General features: G+C 38.3%; 1 non-coding gene across 1 annotated transcript; it reads right to left on the reverse strand.

The window, feature by feature from the left end:
- Nucleotides 1–2,253: 2,253 nt before the first annotated feature.
- On the reverse strand, nucleotides 2,254–2,361 carry LOC112760452 (small nucleolar RNA R71). The gene has a single exon (XR_003180891.1). It is a non-coding gene; the product is annotated as a small nucleolar RNA R71 (small nucleolar RNA).
- Between the last annotated feature and the right edge of the window lie 16,378 nt (nucleotides 2,362–18,739).

Below are 18,739 nucleotides of genomic sequence, written 5' to 3' on the forward strand. Positions count from 1 at the left end.
AATCTTTTCAAAAATATATTTTTCTTCAGAATTTTTAAGAATGAATTCTAGAGTTTCATGAAGCATGTTGAAGCCTGGATGGCTGTAAAGCCATGTCTAATTCTTTTGGAGAGGGGCTTCTACCCATCAGCATAGAGGCAAGTTAATTGGAATGTCAGCTGTGGCATGTCTGAGTTACATACTAAAGCTTGGTTGGCTATTAAGCCATGCCTAACCCTCAGATTGGAGCTTTAGAATAAGAGTGCAAGATTCCTGGAATTCATATTAAAAATTTTTGGAATCCTTATTTTTCTTTTTCAAATGATTTTCAAAAAAAATTAAAAGAAAATACAAAAAAATCATAAATTCAAAAAAAAATTTTATTTTTGTGCTTCTTGTTTGAGTCATGTGTCATGTTATAAGTTTGGTGTCAATTGCATATTCATCTTGCATTTTTCGAAAATTCATGCATTCATAGTGTTCTTCATGATCTTCAAGTTGTTCTTGGTAAGTCTTCTTGTTTGATCTTGATGTTTTCATGTTTTGTGTCTTTTCTTATTTTTCATATGCATTCTTGCATTCATAGTGTCTATACATGAAAAATTTTTAAGTTTGGTGTCTTGCATGTTTTCTTTGCATTAAAAATTTTTCAAAAATAAGTTCTTGATGTTCATCTTGACATTCAAAGTGTTCTTGGTGTTCATCTTGACATTCATAGCATTCTTGCATGCATTCATTATTTTGATCCAAAATTTTCATGCATTGAGTCTTTTTCATATTTTTCCCTCTCATCATTAAAAATTCAAAAATCAAAAAAATATCTTTCCCTTTTTCTCTCATAAATTTCGAAAATTTAGATTGACTTTTTCAAAATTTTTAAAATCTAGTTGTTTTTATGAGTCAAATCAAATTTTCAATTTAAAAACCTTATCTTTTTCAAAATCTTTTTCAAAAATCAAATCTTTTTCATTTTTCTTATTTATTTTCGAAAATTATAAAAATATTTTTCAAAAATCTTTTCTTAATCTTATATCATAATTTTCGAAAATAACATCATCAATTAATGTTTTGATTCAAAAATTTCAAGTTTGTTACTTGCTTGCTAAGAAAGATTCAAACTTTAAGTTCTAGAATCATATCTTGTGATTTCTTGTGAATCAAGTCATTAATTGTGATTTTAAAAATCAAATCTTTTTCAAAACTAATTTCAATCATATCTTTTCAAAAATATCTTCTTATCTTATCTTTTTCAAAATCATATCTTTTTCAAAAATTTGATTTTAAAATATCTTTTCTAACTTCTTATCTTCTTATCTTTTCAAAAATTGATTTTCAAATTTGTTTCAACTAACTAACTAACTTTTTGTTTGTTTCTTATCTTTTTCAAAACTACCTAACTAACTCTCTCTCTCTAATTTTAAAAAATATCTTCCCTCTTTTTCAAAAATTCTTTTTAATTAACTAATTATTTTAATTTTTTATTTTAATTTTCGAAAAAAAATTACTAACCTTTTTCAAAAACTATTTTCGAAAATCACAAACTCTTTTTCAAAAATTATTTTCGAAAATTCTCTCTCTCTCTCTTATCTCCTTCTATTTATTTATTCATCTACTAACACTTCATCTCACCCAAATTCGAACCCCCTTTTCCATCTGTGTTCGAATTTTTTTCTTCTTCTTTTCTTCTACTCACACAAGGACCCCTATTATTATTATTTTTCTGTCCCTCTTTTTTTTCATATGAGCAGGAGCAAGGACAAGAACATTCTTGTTGAAGCAGATCCAGAACCTGAAAGGACTCTGAAGAGGAAACTAAGAGAAGCTAAATTACAACAATCTAGCAAGCACCTTTCAGAAATTTTCGAACAGGAAGAGGAGATGGCAGCCGAAAATAATAATAATGCAAGGAGGATGCTCGGTGACTTTACTGCACCTAATTTCAATTTACATGGAAGAAGCATCTCCATCCCTACCATTGGAGCAAACAATTTTGAGCTGAAACCTCAATTAGTTTCTCTGATGCAGCAAAACTGCAAGTTTCATGGACTTCCATCTGAAGATCCTTTTCAGTTCTTAACTGAATTCTTGCAGATCTGTGATACTGTTAAGACTAATGGAGTAGATCCTGAAGTCTACAGGCTCATGCTTTTCCCTTTTGCTGTAAGAGACAGAGCTAGAATATGGTTGGACTCTCAACCTAAGGATAGCCTGAACGCTTGGGATAAGCTGGTCAAGGCTTTCTTAGCCAAGTTCTTTCCTCCTCAAAAGCTTAGTAAGCTTAGAGTGGATGTTCAAACCTTCAGACAGAAAGAAGGTGAATCCCTCTATGAAGCTTTGGAGAGATACAAGGAACTGATCAAAAAGTGTCCTTCTGACATGCTTTCAAAATGGACCATCCTGGATATATTCTATGATGGTCTGTCTGAATTAGCTAAAATGTTATTGGATACTTCTGCAGGTGGATCCATTCACCTAAAGAAAATGCCTGCAGAAGCTCAAGAACTCATTGACATGGTTGCTAATAACCAGTTCATGTACACTTCTGAGAGGAATCCTGTGAGTAATGGGACGCCTATGAAGAAGGGAGTTCTTGAAATTGATACTCTGAATGCCATATTGGCTCAGAATAAAATATTGACTCAGCAAGTCAATATGATTTCTCAGAGTCTGAATGGAATGTAAGCTGCATCCAACAGTACTCAAGAGGCATCTTCTGAAGAAGAAGCTTATGATCCTGAAAACCCTGCAATAGCAGAGGTGAATTACATGGGTGAACCTTATGGAAACACCTATAACCCCTCATGGAGAAATCACCCAAATCTCTCATGGAAGGATCAACAAAAGCCTCAACAAGGCTTTAATAATGGTGGAAGAAATAGGTTTAACAATAGTAAACCTTTTCCATCATCCACTCAACAATAGACAGAGAACTCTGAACAAAATACCTCTAATTTAGCAAACTTAGTCTCTGATCTATCTAAGGCCACTGTAAGTTTCATGAATGAAACAAGGTCCTCCATTAGAAATTTGGAGGCACAAGTGGGCCAGCTGAATAAAGGATCACTGAAATTCCTCCTAGTACTCTCCCAAGCAATACAGAAGAAAATTCAAAAGGAGAGTACAAGGCCATTGACATACTCAACACGGCCGAACCTCGAGAGGAAGGGGAGGACATAAATCCCAGTGAGGAAGACCTCCTGGGACGTCCAGTGATCAATAAGGAGTTTTCCTTTGAGGAACCAAAGGAATCTGAGACTCATCTAGAGACCATAGAGATTCCATTAAACCTCCTTATGCCCTTCATGAGCTCTGATGAGTATTCCTCTTCTGAAGAAAATGAGGATGTTACTGAAGAGCAAGTTGCCAAGTACCTTAGTGCAATCATGAAGCTGAATGCCAAATTATTTGGTATTGAGACTTGGGAGGATGAACCTCCCTTGTTCACCAATGAACTAAGTGATCTGGATCAACTGACATTGCCTCAGAAGAAACAGGATCCTGGAAAGTTCGTAATACCTTGTACCATAGGCAACATGATCTTTGAAAAGGCTCTGTGTGACCTTTGTTCAGGGATAAACCTCATGCCCCTCTCTGTAATAGAGAAACTGGGAATCTTTGGGGTGCAAGCCACTAAAATCTCATTAGAGATGGCAGACAATTCAAGAAAACAGGCTTATGAACAAGTAGAGGACGTGTTAGTAAAGGTTGAAGGCCTTTACATCCCTGCTGATTTCATAATCCTTGATACTGGAAAGGATGAGGATGAATCCATCATCCTTGGAAGACCTTTCCTAGCCACAGCAAGAGCTGTGATTGATGTTGATAGAGGTGAATTAGTCCTTCAATTGAATGAGGACTCCCTTGTGTTTACAACTCAAGGTTACCCTTCTGTAAACATGGAAAAGAGGCACAGTAAGCTTCTCTCAAAACAGAGTCAACCAGAGCCCCCACAATCAAACTCTAAGTTTGGTGTTGGGAGGCCACAACCAAACTCTAAGTTTGGTGTTGAACTCCCATATCCAAACTCTAAGTTTGGTGTTGGGAAGTCTCAACAATGCTCTAAACATCTGTGAGGCTCCATGAGAGCCCACTGTCAAGCTATTGACATTAAAGAAGCGCTTGTTGGGAGGCAACCCAATTTTTATTTATCTAATTTTTTTTTTCTTGTTCTTTCATGTTTTATTAGGTTCATGATCATGTGGAGTCACAAAATAAATATAAAAATTGAAAACGGAATCAAAAATAGCAGAAGAAAAATCACACCCTGGAGGAGGATCTCACTGGCGTTTAAACGCCAGTAAGAAGCATCTGGCTGGCGTTCAACGCCAGAACAGAGCATGGTTCTGGTGCTGAACGCCCAAAATGGGCAGCATCTGGGCGTTTGAACGCCAGAATTGCACCCTGGAGAAGAGCTGGCGCTGAACGCCCAGAACAAGCATGGTTCTGGCGTTCAACGCTAGAAATGGGCAACAAATGGGCGTTCAACGCCCAGAACAAGCACCAATCTGGCGCTGAACGCCCAGAGTTGTGTGTAAGGGCATTTTGCATGCCTAATTTGGTGCAAGGTTGTAAATCCTTGAACACCTCAGGATCTGTGGACCCCACAGAATCCCCACCTACCTCCACTCACTTCTTCTCAATCCTCTTTCACACAATCCCATAAACACTCTTTCCCAAAACTCTTCACCAATCACCTCAATCTCTCTTCCCTATAACCACTTCACCACTCACATCCATCCACTCTTCCCCATAAACCTACCTCATAAACTCCACCTACCTTCAAAATTCAAAATCAATTTCCCACCCAACCCACCCTAAATGGCCGAACCTAACACCCTCTCCCCCCACTATATAAAGCCCTCCATTCTTCTTCATTTTCACACAACATAACCCTCTCTTCCCCTTCTTGGCCGAAACACAACCCTTCTCCCTCTCCTCCGTATCTTCTTCTTCTTCTATTCTTTCTTCTTTTGCTCAAGGGCGAGCAATATTCTAAGTTTGGTGTAGTAAAAGCATACGCTTTTTATTTTTCCATTACCATTGATGGCACCCAAGACCGGAGAACCCTCTAGAAAAAGGAAAGGGTAGACAAAAGCTTCCACCTCCGAGTCATGGAAGATGGAAAGATTCATCTCCAAAGCTCATCAAGACCACTTCTATGATGTTGTGGTCAAGAAGAAGGTGATCCCTGAGGTCCCTTTCAAACTCAAGAGAAATGAGTATCCGGAGATCCGACATGAAATCCAAAGAAGAGGTTGGGAAGTTCTAACAAACCCCATCTAACAAGTCGGCATCCTAATGGTTCAAGAGTTCTATGCCAATGCATGGATCACTAAGAACCATGATCAAAGTAAGAACCCAAATCCAAAGAATTATATTACAATGGTTCGGGGGAAATACTTAGATTTTAGTCCAGAAAATGTGAGGTTGGCATTCAACTTGCCTATGATGCAAGGAGATGCACGCCCCTACACTAGAAGGGTCAACTTTAATCAAAGGTTGGACCAAGTCCTCATGGACATATGTGTGGAAGGAGCTCAATGGAAGATTGACTCCAAAGGCAAGCCGGTTCAATTAAGAAGACTGGACCTCAAGCCTGTGGCTAGAGGATGCTTGGAGTTCATCCAACGCTCCATCATCCCCACTAGCAACCGATCTGAAGTTACTGTGGATCGGGCCATCATGATCCATAGCATCATGATTGGAGAAGAAGTACAAGTTCATGAAGTCATCTCCCTTAAACTCTACAAAATAGCCGAAAAGCCCTCTCCTGGGGCAAGGCTAGCTTTTCCTCATCTTATTTGCCATCTATGCTACTCAGCTGGAGCTTTCATAGAAGGAGACATTCCCATTGAGGAAGAGAAGCCCATCACTAAGAAAAGGATGGAGCAAGCAAGAGAGCCCATTCATGGATCTCAAGAGATGCATGAAGCTCATCACCATGAGATCCCGGAGATGCCTCAAATGCATTTTCCTCCACAAAACTATTGGGAGCAAATCAACACCTCCCTAGGAGAATTAAGTTCCAACATGGGACAATTAAGGGTGGAACATCAAGAGCACTCCATCATCCTTCATGAAATAAGAGAAGATCAAAAAGCAATAAGGGAGGAGCAACAAAGACAAGGAAGAGACATAGAAGAGCTCAAAGACATCATTGGTTCCCCAAGAAGGAAACGCCACCATCACTAAGGTGGACTCATTCCTTGTTCTTACATTCTCTGTTTTTCGTTTTCTCTATGTTAAGTGCTTATCCATGTTTGTGTCTTCATTACATGATCATTAGTATTTAGTAACTTTGTCTTAAAGTTATGAATGTCCTATGAATCTATCACCTCTCTTAAATGAAAACTATTTTAATTCAAAAGAACAAGAAGTACATGAGTTTCGAATTTATCCTCGAACTTAGTTTAATTATATTGATGTGGTGACAATGCTTCTTGTTTTTTGAATGAATGCTTGAACAGTGCATATGTCTTTTGAAGTTGTTGTTTAAGAATATTAAATATGTTGGCTCTTGAAAGAATGATGACAAGGAGACATATTTTTTGATAATCTGAAAAATCATAAAAATGATTCTTGAAGCAAGAAAAAGCAGCAAAGAACAAAGCTTGCAGAAAAAAAATAGGCAAAAAAAAAATAATAGAAAGAAAAAGAGAAAAAGCAAGCAGAAAAAGCCAAAAGCTCTTAAAACCAAAAGGCAAGAGCAAAAAGCCAGTAACCCTTAAAACCAAAAGGCAAGGGTAATAAAAAGGATCCCAAGGCTTTGAGCATCAGTGGATAGGAGGGCCTAAAGGAATAAAGTCCTGGCCTAAGCGGCTAAACCAAGCTGTCCCTATCCATGTGCTTGTAGCGTGTAGGTGTCAAGTGAAAACTTGAGACTGAGCGGTTAAAGTCAAGGTCCAAAGCAAAAACAGAGTGTGCTTAAGAACCCTGGACACCTCTAATTGGGGACTTTAGCAAAGCTGAGTCACAATCTGAAAAGGTTCACCCAATTATGTGTCTGTGGCATTTATGTATCCGGTGGTAATACTGGAAAACAAAGTGCTTAGGGCCACGGCCAAGACTCATAAAATAGCTGTGTTCAAGAATCATCATACTGAACTAGGAGAATCAATAACACTATCTAAACTCTGAGTTCCTATAGATGCCAATCATTCTGAACTTCAATGGATAAAGTGAGATGCCAAAACTATTCAAGAGGCAAAAAGCTACAAGTCCCGCTCATTTAATTGGAGCTATGTTTCATTGATAGTTTGGAATTTATAGTATATTCTCTTCTTTTTATCCTATTTGATTTTCAGTTGCTTGGGGACAAGCAACAATTTAAGTTTGGTGTTGTGATGAGCGGATAATTTATACGCTTTTTGGCATTGTTTTTAGTATGTTTTTAGTAGGATCTAGTTACTTTTAGGGATGTTTTCATTAGTTTTTATGTTAAATTCACATTTCTGGACTTTACTATGAGTTTGTGTGTTTTTCTGTGATTTCAGGTATTTTCTGGCTGAAATTGAGGGACTTGAGCAAAAATCAGATTCAGAGGTTGAAGAAGGACTGCTGATGCTGTTGGATTCTGACCTCCCTGCACTCAAAGTGGATTTTCTGGAGCTACAAAACTCAAAATGGTGCGCTTCTAATTGCGTTGGAAAGTAGACATCCAGGGCTTTCTAGCAATATATAATAGTCCACACTTTGTTCGAGTTTAGACGACGTAAAAGGGCGTTGAACGCCAGTTATATGTTGCTGTCTGGAGTTAAACGCCAGAAACACGTCACAAGCCAGAGTTGAACGCCAGAAATACGTTACAAACTGGCGTTCAACTCCAAGATTGACCTCTACACGTGTGACATTCAAGCTCAGCCCAAGCACACACCAAGTGGGCCCCGGAAGTGAATTTACGCATCAATTACTTACTTCTGTAAACCCTAGTAACTAGTTTATTATAAATAGGACTTTTTACTATTGTATTAGACATCTTTGGACGCCTAGTTCTTAGATCATGGGGGCTGGCCATTCAGCCATGCCTGGACCTTTCACTTATGTATTTTCAATGGTAGGGTTTCTACACTCCATATATTAAGGTGTGGAGCTCTGCTGTTCCTCAAGGATTAATGCAAAGTACTACTGTTTTTCTATTCAATTCAACTTATTCCACTTCTAAGATATTCATTCGCACTTCAACCTGAATGTGATGAACGTGACAATCATCATCATTCCCTATGAACACGTGCCTGACAACCACTTCCGTTCTACCTTAGATTGAATGAGTATCTCTTAGATCTCTTAATCAGAATTTTCGTGGTATAAGCTAGATTGATGGCGGCATTCATGAGAGTCTGGAAAGTCTAAACCTTGTCTGTGGTATTCCGAGTAGGACTCTGGGATTGAATGACTGTGACGAACTTCAAACTCGCGAGTGCTGAGCATAGTGACAGACGCAAAAGGAGGGTGAATCCTATTCCAGTATGATCGAGAACCTCAGATGATTAGCCGTGTTGTGACAGAGCATTTGGACCATTTTCACAAGAGGATAGGATGCAGCCATTGACAAGGGTGATGCCTCCAGACGATTAGCCATGCAGTGACAGCGCATCGGACCATTTTCCAGAGAGGATTAAAAGTAGCCATTGACAACGGTGATGTCCTTACATAAAGCCAGCCATGGAAAGGAGTAAGACTGAGTGGATGAAGACAGCAGGAAAGCAGAGGTTCAGAGGAACGAAAGCATCTCTATACACTTATCTGAAGTTCTCACCAATGATATACATAAGTGTTTCTATCTTTATTTTCTATCTATTTATTATTTATGTTCGAAAACTCCATAACTATTTTATATCCGCCTGACTGAGATTTACAAGGTGACCATAGCTTGCTTCATACCAACAATCTCCGTGGGATCGACCCTTACTCACGTAAGATTTATTACTTGGACGACCCAGTGCACTTGCTGGTTAGTTGTATCGAAGTTGTGAATGAAAAATGATTCATTAAGACATGCGTACAGAGTTTCTGGCGCCGTTGCCTGAGATCACAATTTCGTGCGCCATCTAACTTCCTAGAACTCTTAGGCTGAGAAGCTAAATATTCAAATTTGAACCGCTTTAGTTACATGGTCCCTATATCAAAATTTGAACTTCAAAGCATTCTATAAAAAGACATATGGCCATTAATCCTCAGGTTCCAAAATCCCACTAATAATCCAAAAAACTACATTTTTTTAAACAACCATAACATCAACATTTCTAGTTATTTAGCTATTTACCAATATAGAACATGGCATTATTAATTAAGGAATTCTATATTGGTAAAGAAAGCATATAAAGGAAAAGAAAAGGAAAAGGTTGACTTACCAACCAGTGATCCAAGAAGCAAAGGGTGCCCATGATGGACCAGCAACTTGAGGAAGCTCAATTGATGAACAGGAACGAGTGGCAAAAGCAATTAAATTCCCGCTTGCATTTGAAAAGCATTATTATTTGACCCTCCTATCAGTCATCAGTTCCAGCCAAACAGGAAAGAAACAAACATTCAGAATAGAGACATACCACTTGCAAAATATCATAAAAAATTGCACCAGAAAACAAAATAGATTCAATTACTCCTCTATGCAAATTGCACCATAAAACAAAATACCGTAATGTTTTCTTGAATGGCATTGATGAAGTCGTGTCAGTGAGGGAGCGAGAGTGTAAGAGAGAAGTTCATGCTATATAATGAACATTAGACATGCACACAAATTAGCATTATTGTTCATGCTATATAATGAAGAGTAAACTGTAGTTCAACACTTACAGGCAAGGCTTTTATATATTCCAATATAAGCTTAAAACTTCTCAAATCCTGTTTCGTTTCAGCATTTACTTCGACAGGCTTCTGAAACAATAATGAATATAAAATGAGCAATGGTTGAAAATATTGCCTACTTTGAAACAACAAAAATTAACATGGGGAAAAGACAGACCCGGAATAAAATAAAATTAAAAAAGAAAGGAGAGAAAGGTAGAAGCAATGGTACTCTAACCTGGCACATAAATAAATATAGTAAACAAAAGCTATAACTTTACCTATTATGACTTAGAATTCAAAGCAGGTTAATAAAAAAAATGTAGAATCAATGGACCATAACTTCATTAGAAGGCAATGATTGTTACCCTACAAAATCCCACTTTTGTACTAATTCTTGCAAAATATATCTTCCTAGTACACTTTCATAACAGGCAAGTTCATTGTCGATTCTTTGAGGACTCAAATCAGTTTATTTGTGAATTTGGTTAAGAATATAAGGACTTGCTAACCATGCATTTGAGATAGATGCATTAAGAATTCCATTTGGAGCTATTCCTAACACAGTTTCTTCCAATTCTTCCACGGAAGGCCGTTAGAAACAGGCACTTAACATGCACTAATGACATTGCGTTTAGATTCTCTTTTTAAGATAGTAAACACATTAATTCGTTTATTTCCTTTATATAAACAAAATTCTTGACAAAGTTATGCTAAAAAGAAAAAGGAAAGAAAGGAGCATGATAAGGCCCTCAGAGACATTACGTCGAACACATGATAGACGTGAATATATTATAACATTATCTCCAACATAAACATGAAAGTTAACACCATCAAAATAAGTAAAAGCCATGCAGGTGCACACATTACAACTAACAAGTATTTATTTGAAGGAATGATATATCGATCACAAACAGTAAACGGGAAAAGATGGAGATTATGAAGCACAATGAAGCAGAACCACCACAAATGTACAAATTTCATCATCTACCGTTTATACACCACAATGAAATCTAACCAGAGAAGATTCTAATCGCTGCACTTCCTGAAGACAAAAATCATTCAAAATTAAATTGAAACAGGGAGTGAATAAATAAATAAATACATAAGTCGTCTTGAAAGAAAAGCTAGGGTTCGAAGAGACAGACAAGTTTACAAAGTGAGAGTAAGATTGATAATGTTATTGCTAGGGTTTGTTGGTTTGTTAGTGTGTAATGGTTTCGATTCCTGAAGCCATACCTGAACAGCACAGGAACTATGATTTCAAATGAGAAGAATTCAAAAATTGAAAGCTATGCAAAACCATACCTGAACCGGTGGATGAGGATGACCAGCGAATGGCAGTTGCTGTCAGTGATGAGATCGTGGACGGAGCGATGGAGAGAGCGGCGGTGGTGAAAAAAGCTCCTGTGATGGAGAGAACGTGGACGAAGAGAGGAAGAAGCTCTGAGAGGATAGGATCTAAGAGGATGGGTTCTGAGAGGATAGGAAGAAGCTCCTATGAAGGAGAGTGTGGAGTGTGAATGCATCGCGAGAGGATAGGATGTGATTTAGGTTAACTTAATATTTTCGAGGGAAAATTTTAAATTACAGACGGATTTTCCGTCTGTAATAATTTAATAAAACGCGCGTTTTGTCTACTTAATTACAGACGGAAAATCTGTCTATAACCATTCCACGGAAAAAAAATTAATTTTTCCGACGGAATTATAGACGGATTCTCTTTTCCGTCTGTAATTTATACTAATCTATTTTTTTTGTTTTCCGACAAAAAAATTCCTCTGAAATTTCGTCTGTATTTCAGTGGGATAAAATCCGTCGGAAATATCCGTCTGTAATAACTAGTTTTCTAGTAGTGGATTAATGGTTTGTATACAGAGTTATGAAATGGGAAGATGATTAAATTTTGAAAAGATAATTGATTACATTGTGGTATTTTAAAGTCTTTTTTTTAAGACTTTTTTTGGTATCAAACCAAAATAGATCCACCATATGGGAATGAGCTTGAGATAGGTTAGAGTGAGTTTGAATTTTTCAATAAAGACGAGATCTTTATTAATAGAAATTAGATCTAATGAATCAACTATACTTGGTGTTCTATAAGTTGCCAAATTGACAAAAGAAAGAGAAGATAATTATATAAAAATTTAATAAAAATAAATAATTTTTACTAACTCTTTTTGTACAAATTTTGTAGGAAAAAAGATTATTAAAAGATATATCAAACTATACTTTCACTAAAACTATTTTTGGAGGGGGTGATTCCACTTCGAGTGAAGTTTTTATTTAATTTATATTAGTCAATATAGTTACTACTAAAGATAGTAGTTAGAGTAAGTTTAGTGTAATTGATTCTAATGACAATTTGTGTATATTGTGTAGTAAAGATGTTGAGAGTGTTCACTACTTATCTGTTGTTTTTGAATATTTTTGACAGCGGTAATATATTTGGACTTGTAATAATGGTCGTCTTTGAACTATCCTAGGTACTATAAAGAAAAATTTTAAAAATTAGACAAAAATGACAATAAAAAAGGATATTTGTAAGAAGTAGTTGATGAACTTTTTTGTTATTGTTTGAAATATATGACGAAAAAGAAATCAAAATCTTTTTTAGAATAACACGTAAGAAATTGTGGTAGTTATTATATATTCATTTAGAAATTATAAAAAATGAATAAATTATATTAATTCTTTTAATTGTTGATGACAATAGCATAAATAATAAAAAAATAAAATTTATAATTATTTTTTTATATATTTTCTTATTTCACCTGGTTGTTGTGTTGATGTGTTGAGCCTTAGGTTTTAAAAAAGAATAACTGAAAAATTGTGCCTTAATTAGAATTTAGACAATATTTGTTACAGTGTTTGTCTAAACAATAATTCAACTTCCCTTATTGACTATCATTATTGATATATAATCTCATAACTAATGAGTATGAAACGAAGGTTTCACATGGAATTAATAATATATATATATCCTCTTGAGAAAAGCTTATTTATTGTCGGTTTCCTAGCCAAGTCCTGAGTTGGTTGGAATTTACACGATTCATTATCTGCCGATGAGATATGATTAAGATCGTAAATGCAATATTTTATTAAATGCATTATTTTTATCTACCACAAGATCAGGATGTGTTTTTATGATTTGTGATTGTATGCATGACCAAATGGGTGGATAATTAATCTATAAGAACAAAAATAATCAATCAATAATTGATAGATGATTCTCTCAACGTAACTTCATGATGTATATTTTAGTCCCATATTATGTCCATCGGAGTCACACATACATCAACCCGTCATCTACTTACCCTCAATATTTGTTATAATGAACTCTTTGTCAAACAACCACCGAGAGATTAGGTTTGAGATTTGATTATTATAAGTCAAAAATGATTTTTTTTTATATATATACTCCTAAAAATTTAAGTTCATAAACATAAATAATTATATTTTTAATATATTTTTTTATATAAGAATTTTTTTAGATTTGTATAAATTTTTGTATATTTTTTTCTTTTTTTTTTAAATTTGTCATATACTATTTATTTTTTCTATTAAAGAATAATATGAATTAATCTCTAGATTTTTCAGTTATAAAAATTTTGATATTATGTTATGATACAACTTCTCTCAAAAATTTAAACTGATAAAAAAAAACACGTAAATAGTTATATCTTTAACATATCTTCTCACACAAATTTTTTTTTTTAAGTTTGTATGATTTTTTGCCAAGCTTTCTATCTGTTTTTTTATTGATTTTATACTAATTTTTTTTTTGTCAATAAAAATCAAACTTTAAATATTTAAGTTATAAAAGTTCTAATACCATCTAAATATATATAAATTATTATCAAAAGAGACACCATTCTTAATTTAAGTAAATTTACACTTGTTACGGTAGGTAACCGGAGATTAATGGGCCGGATGGCGTTGGTTGGCCCAAACGTATGAAGGAGGTGGCTTTCGAGTGGACCTGGTACTCGGTGTTCCTCCGGGGGTGGTACCTGCAAAGACACTCCGATGCCTAAGTTAGCAAGAGTGTGAGCAGGTTAGAGAGTATTGGAACTTAGTGATACCTGAATGGTGTCAGTGTATTTATAGTGGTGAACCAATAACCACCGCTGAAGTAGTGTCACCTTTTTAGGTGGATAACTGTTCCCATATCTTAGGGAGGTTAAGATATGGCTCTATGAAGTGGTTAGAGAGTTTCTAGGGGCAGTTACTCATTCGAATGAGTGTTATCTGCCAGCTAACCCTCGTATCCGACTTCTTTGGAGCAGGTCGTGTTCAGTACCGACTTCTGGGGATGAAGGCTGGTACTGGGTGAGGGCCAACCCTTTGGGTTGGGCCTTTTTGCTTGGGTCCTGAGCCCTATTTATTGGGCCAGGGTATGAACAGTGCCCCTACTCGAGCCCAATTTCTTTTTAAGAGTTGGGTTCGAGTATTCAACTCGGGGTCTTGGCCGATTTGCGAGAGGACCGACGTGATGGTTTAAGAACCGACGTGATTTTTCTTGACCTTTCGGTTCTGACGGTTACGTCTAATCAAGCGTCGTGTCCGTTGGGTGTGCGTAGGGATTTAATGGCCTTGGTAACGGTGCACCTTTATTAAGGATTGCCCCAATTTTACCATTATGCTCCTAACGTTCTTATAAATATCTTTCCTTCTCTTTCGTTGTTTTGTTTCTGCAATCTTTCAAATTTTCCCTGCATTCGTTCGTGTTGTATTTCTTGCGTTTCGAAGGTTTTTACTTCCTCCAGTCTTGATTTCAGACTTAAAGGTTAGCTTTTTCCCCTTCTGTAACATGCTTTCTATTTGCGTGCCTTTATCTTGTAGGTAGATTGGTTTGTAGGCTTTAGTTCCGTACCCTCTCCCTTAGAGACCGTGTGTTGATTTTCTTTTTCTTTTGTAGGTTTCTTGTCACCCCCTTTTTTTAAGAAAAGAAAATGGCTTCCATAGATGCTCTCTCCCAGTGGGTTGATGTTACGGTCCTAGGGGAGGAGCCTTCAGTTGATACTGAATTTATCACCCACCTTCGTACTCACTATAGAATTTGTACTTCTGAAGAAGATGAGCCGAAGTACGAGTTGGTAGTCCCGGGTCCAGAAGACCGGGTTTGCTTCGGGAGGGCCGACGAGGCGGCCCCTCATTTCTTTTTTATGTATGAGAGTATGGTCACTCGTTTGGGCGTTTTTCTCCCCTTTTCAGAGTTTGAAATGTCTGTGTTGCGTCATTGCCGGGTTGCTCCCACCCAGCTTCACCCCAACTCTTGGGGTTTTTTGAAAATTTACCAATTTATCAGCCGGGCCTTGGAGTTCCCAACTTCTCTGAGGATTTTCTTCTATCTCTTCCATATGACCAAGCCCTTCAGTGGGTTAAATAATAAGCAACAGTGGGTGTCCTTCCGGGCCTTTCAAGGTCGGAGGCTTTTTACCCTTTTTGACGAATCCTTTCACGATTTCAAAAACTATTTTTTCAAAGTTCAAGCAGTAGAGGGTCACCACCCCTTTTTCCTGGATGATGATTCTTCTCCTCGATTTCCTTAATATTGGCTGGAGGCCTCCCCCTGCGAGAAATATGGTCTGGACGACCTGGATGAGGTGGAGGCGGCCATTGTGGGGTTCCTCCGAGAAGTGTGGGGGAGGGCCCCATACTTGGATACTAAAAAATTTCTCCAGGGGTCGCCGGCCTTTGTCCAGTCACAACTAGGTAGCTTTTTGTGTTTCTCACTTATTTCCGACTTGCAATTTCTTTTACCGACTTGTCTGACTTTTAGCTACCAATTTGTTTTCGCAGAGATGGCAAAAAAAATGCTCAAGAGTCTTTCCAGAGGGTTCAGGAAGCCAAGGCGAAGTCTCGTGCCAGATCTGGTGGTGCTAGGGTGGTTGTCTCTCCTTCTCCTCCTCCTCGGAATGTTGGGACTCCTTCCCAACCTATTGTGATTTCTTCCTCTGCTTCCTCTCTGCCACCCCCTTCTGTCCGACCTACTCCTGAACCAGAGCCGAAGAAGCGCAAGACCTTAGAGTCTGGCGCTTCTGGTGAGGCGGACGCTCTTGTGTTCGTCCGAAAGAACATCTATCCTCATGCTCGTATGAGTATGGATGATGTTTCTGTTCGGCACTACCTCACCACTATGGTTGAGGAGAGTCTCAAGACGGCGGGGGTTTGTGGCAAACTCTTGGATATATTTGAGAAGACTCCTATCAGCTCTTTAGGGACGACCTCGAGGGTCGAGGAGCTGGAGGGTAGGCTTCGCATATATCAGGATCATGAGAGGGAGTTGGAGGGGAAAGTCGCCAAGCTGAAGGAGGAGAGAGACAGCCTCCGGGAGAAGGAGCAGAAGTTGCAAGCCCAATGCAACATGGAGGTGGATTTGAGGAAAGCAGCGCAAGCCAGCTACAACAGTTTATTTGCTGATCTTGTGTCTGTGAAGAATGACTTGCTGAATGCTCGGAAGGCCTATACCGAGTTGGAGGACTCTATTGCGGATGGTGCTGATGAGGCCTGGAGGGTTTTCAAGGAGCAGGTCGGAGTCATTGCTCCTGATTTGGACCTTTCTCCTCTGGACCCTGATAAGGTTGTCATTGATGGTGCCATCGTGGATCCTCCTGTCCCCGTGGTGGAGTCTGAGTCTGATTTGAAGACTCGGGGGCAGAGGATCATAGAGTCCCCTCCTCGCTCTAAGGACGCTCCGAGTTCTTCTGCTGCTCCTCCGACTTTCTCTCCATCCCCTAATCCTGGTGGTGGCGATCCTCCTACTTCTCTTGCAAAGAAGTGATTTGGCTATTGGGGGTCCGGCCTGTGGACCCCCCCCCCTTTTTAAACTCTTTATATTTATTTGTAGGTGTTTGAACAATTTTTGGCCTTTTAAGGCCGTAAACAAAACAATTTATGATGCCCTTTTTTAATAAGGGTTTTAATTTAGCGTTTTAAATAAATGCCCTTTTTGGATAAGGGTTTTGAGTTACCTTATGCGCGCATGCTTTTCTGTTCGTGGTTCTTTTGACTCTTTGATCTTTTCTGGAAAAAACCTTTTCTTTGGGGCTTGCCTGCTTTTCTGAATTTCCTTGATCCTCGAGGCAGCCTTACAATTTTTTCTTAGTTTTTTCCTATCTCTTTTTGTTATTCCTAGTATTCAATTTTGTTTTATTGAGTTTTTCGTGACTTAAGCTACTCTTGCGATTCATTTTAATTTTACTCGGTTTCGCATTCCGACTTATGAGTCAGACTACTCCCGAGTTTATCATGATCGACTTCTATAGCCTCTTTACGCCGACTTGTACCTCGTCGTTTTATCCTGACGACCATCTAGGTCGGTTCATGGGATTTTCACGTTTTGTCGAGCTTAAATCGGCGCGTTTCGTAGAAAGGAAATAAAAAGGGAATTTAAAAGAGATATTTAAAATGAAAGAGATCTTTATTAATTGAGGAGGTACCTTATTGCTACTAAGGGCTTTTGATTATTTGTTTTCCCTTAGCCCCTACTATGATGCCTCGTTAAAAACCCTTTTCAGAAAAAACCCTTTGATTTTGGAAAAAAATCATGAAATCGGGAAAAGAGTACATCAGGGAGTAGGGTTCGCTTTTAGCTGTAGTACTTTTTCATATTACAAGCATGCCATGACCTGGGTAACTCGTTGCCGTCGAAGTCGGTTACCCTATAATAACCCTTTCCTAAGACCTCGTTGATCTTGTATGGTCCTTTCCAATTGGCAGCGAGCTTTCCTTCTCCTGATTTGTTGACTCCAATATCGTTTCTGATTAGGACTAAGTCATCTGGGGTGAAACTCCTTCGAATGACTTTTTTGTTGTATCTCACAGTCATCCTTTGCTTCAACGCTGCTTCTCTTATCTGGGCTTCTTCTCGGATTTCGGGGAGCAAGTCGAGCTCCTCTTTGTGCCCCTGTATATTCCTGATCTCATCGTGGAAAATCACTCTTGGGCTTTGCTCATTGACCTCTATTGGGATCATGGCTTCTACGCCATAAACTAGTCGGAAAGGTGTTTCTCTAGTGGCGGATTGGGGGGTTGTTCTGTAAGCCCATAGTACTTGTTGGAGTTCTTCAGCCCAGGCTCCTTTCGCATCTTGTAATCTTTTCTTCAGCCCTGCCAGTATGACTTTGTTGGCTGCTTCGGCTTGCCCATTGGCTTGTGGGTGTTCCACTGAGGTGAACTGGTGTTTGGTGTTCATACTGGCTACTAGGCTTCTAAAGGTGGAGTCGGTGAACTGGGTTCCGTTATCTGTGGTAATGGAATAAGGTATCCCATACCTTGTGATTATATTTTTGTAGAGGAACCTCCGACTTCTTTGTGCAGTGATGGTGGCCAGTGGTTCTGCTTCTATCCACTTTGTGAAATAATCTATTCCCACAATTAGGTATTTGACTTGTCCTGGCGCCTGGGGAAAAGGACCTAACAAATCCATTCCCCATTTTGCAAAGGGCCATGGGGAGGTGACACTGATGAGCTCCTCTGGGGGGGCCACGTGGAAATTTGCATGCATTTGACACGGTTGGCATTTTTTCACAAAGTCTGTGGCATCTTTCTGCAAGGTTGGCCAGTAGAATCCTGCTTGGATCACCTTTCTGGCTAATGACCTTGCTCCGAGATGGTTCCCGCAGATTCCACTGTGTACCTCCTCTAATACCTCAGTGGCTCTTGAGGTCGGCACACACTTTAACAATGGTGTTGATATCCCTCTTCTATAGAGAATATTTTTTACCAAGGTATAGTGTTGCGCTTCCCTTCGGATTTTCTTGGCCTCCTTTTCCTCCTTGGGGAGGATGTCGAATTTCAGGTATTCGACTAAGGGGTTCATCCATCCGAGGTTTAATCCGACCACTTCAAAGACTTCTTGTTTGTCTTCCATTTTTACCACTGAAGGTTCCTGGAGAGTTTCTTGGATCAGGCTTCTGTTATTTCCCCTTGGCTTGGTACTTGCTAGCTTGGATAGGGCGTCTGCTCTGCT

Source organism: Arachis hypogaea, chromosome 16 (assembly GCF_003086295.3).
Source record: "Arachis hypogaea cultivar Tifrunner chromosome 16, arahy.Tifrunner.gnm2.J5K5, whole genome shotgun sequence".
In the NCBI taxonomy this organism is placed as follows: domain Eukaryota; kingdom Viridiplantae; phylum Streptophyta; class Magnoliopsida; order Fabales; family Fabaceae; genus Arachis; species Arachis hypogaea.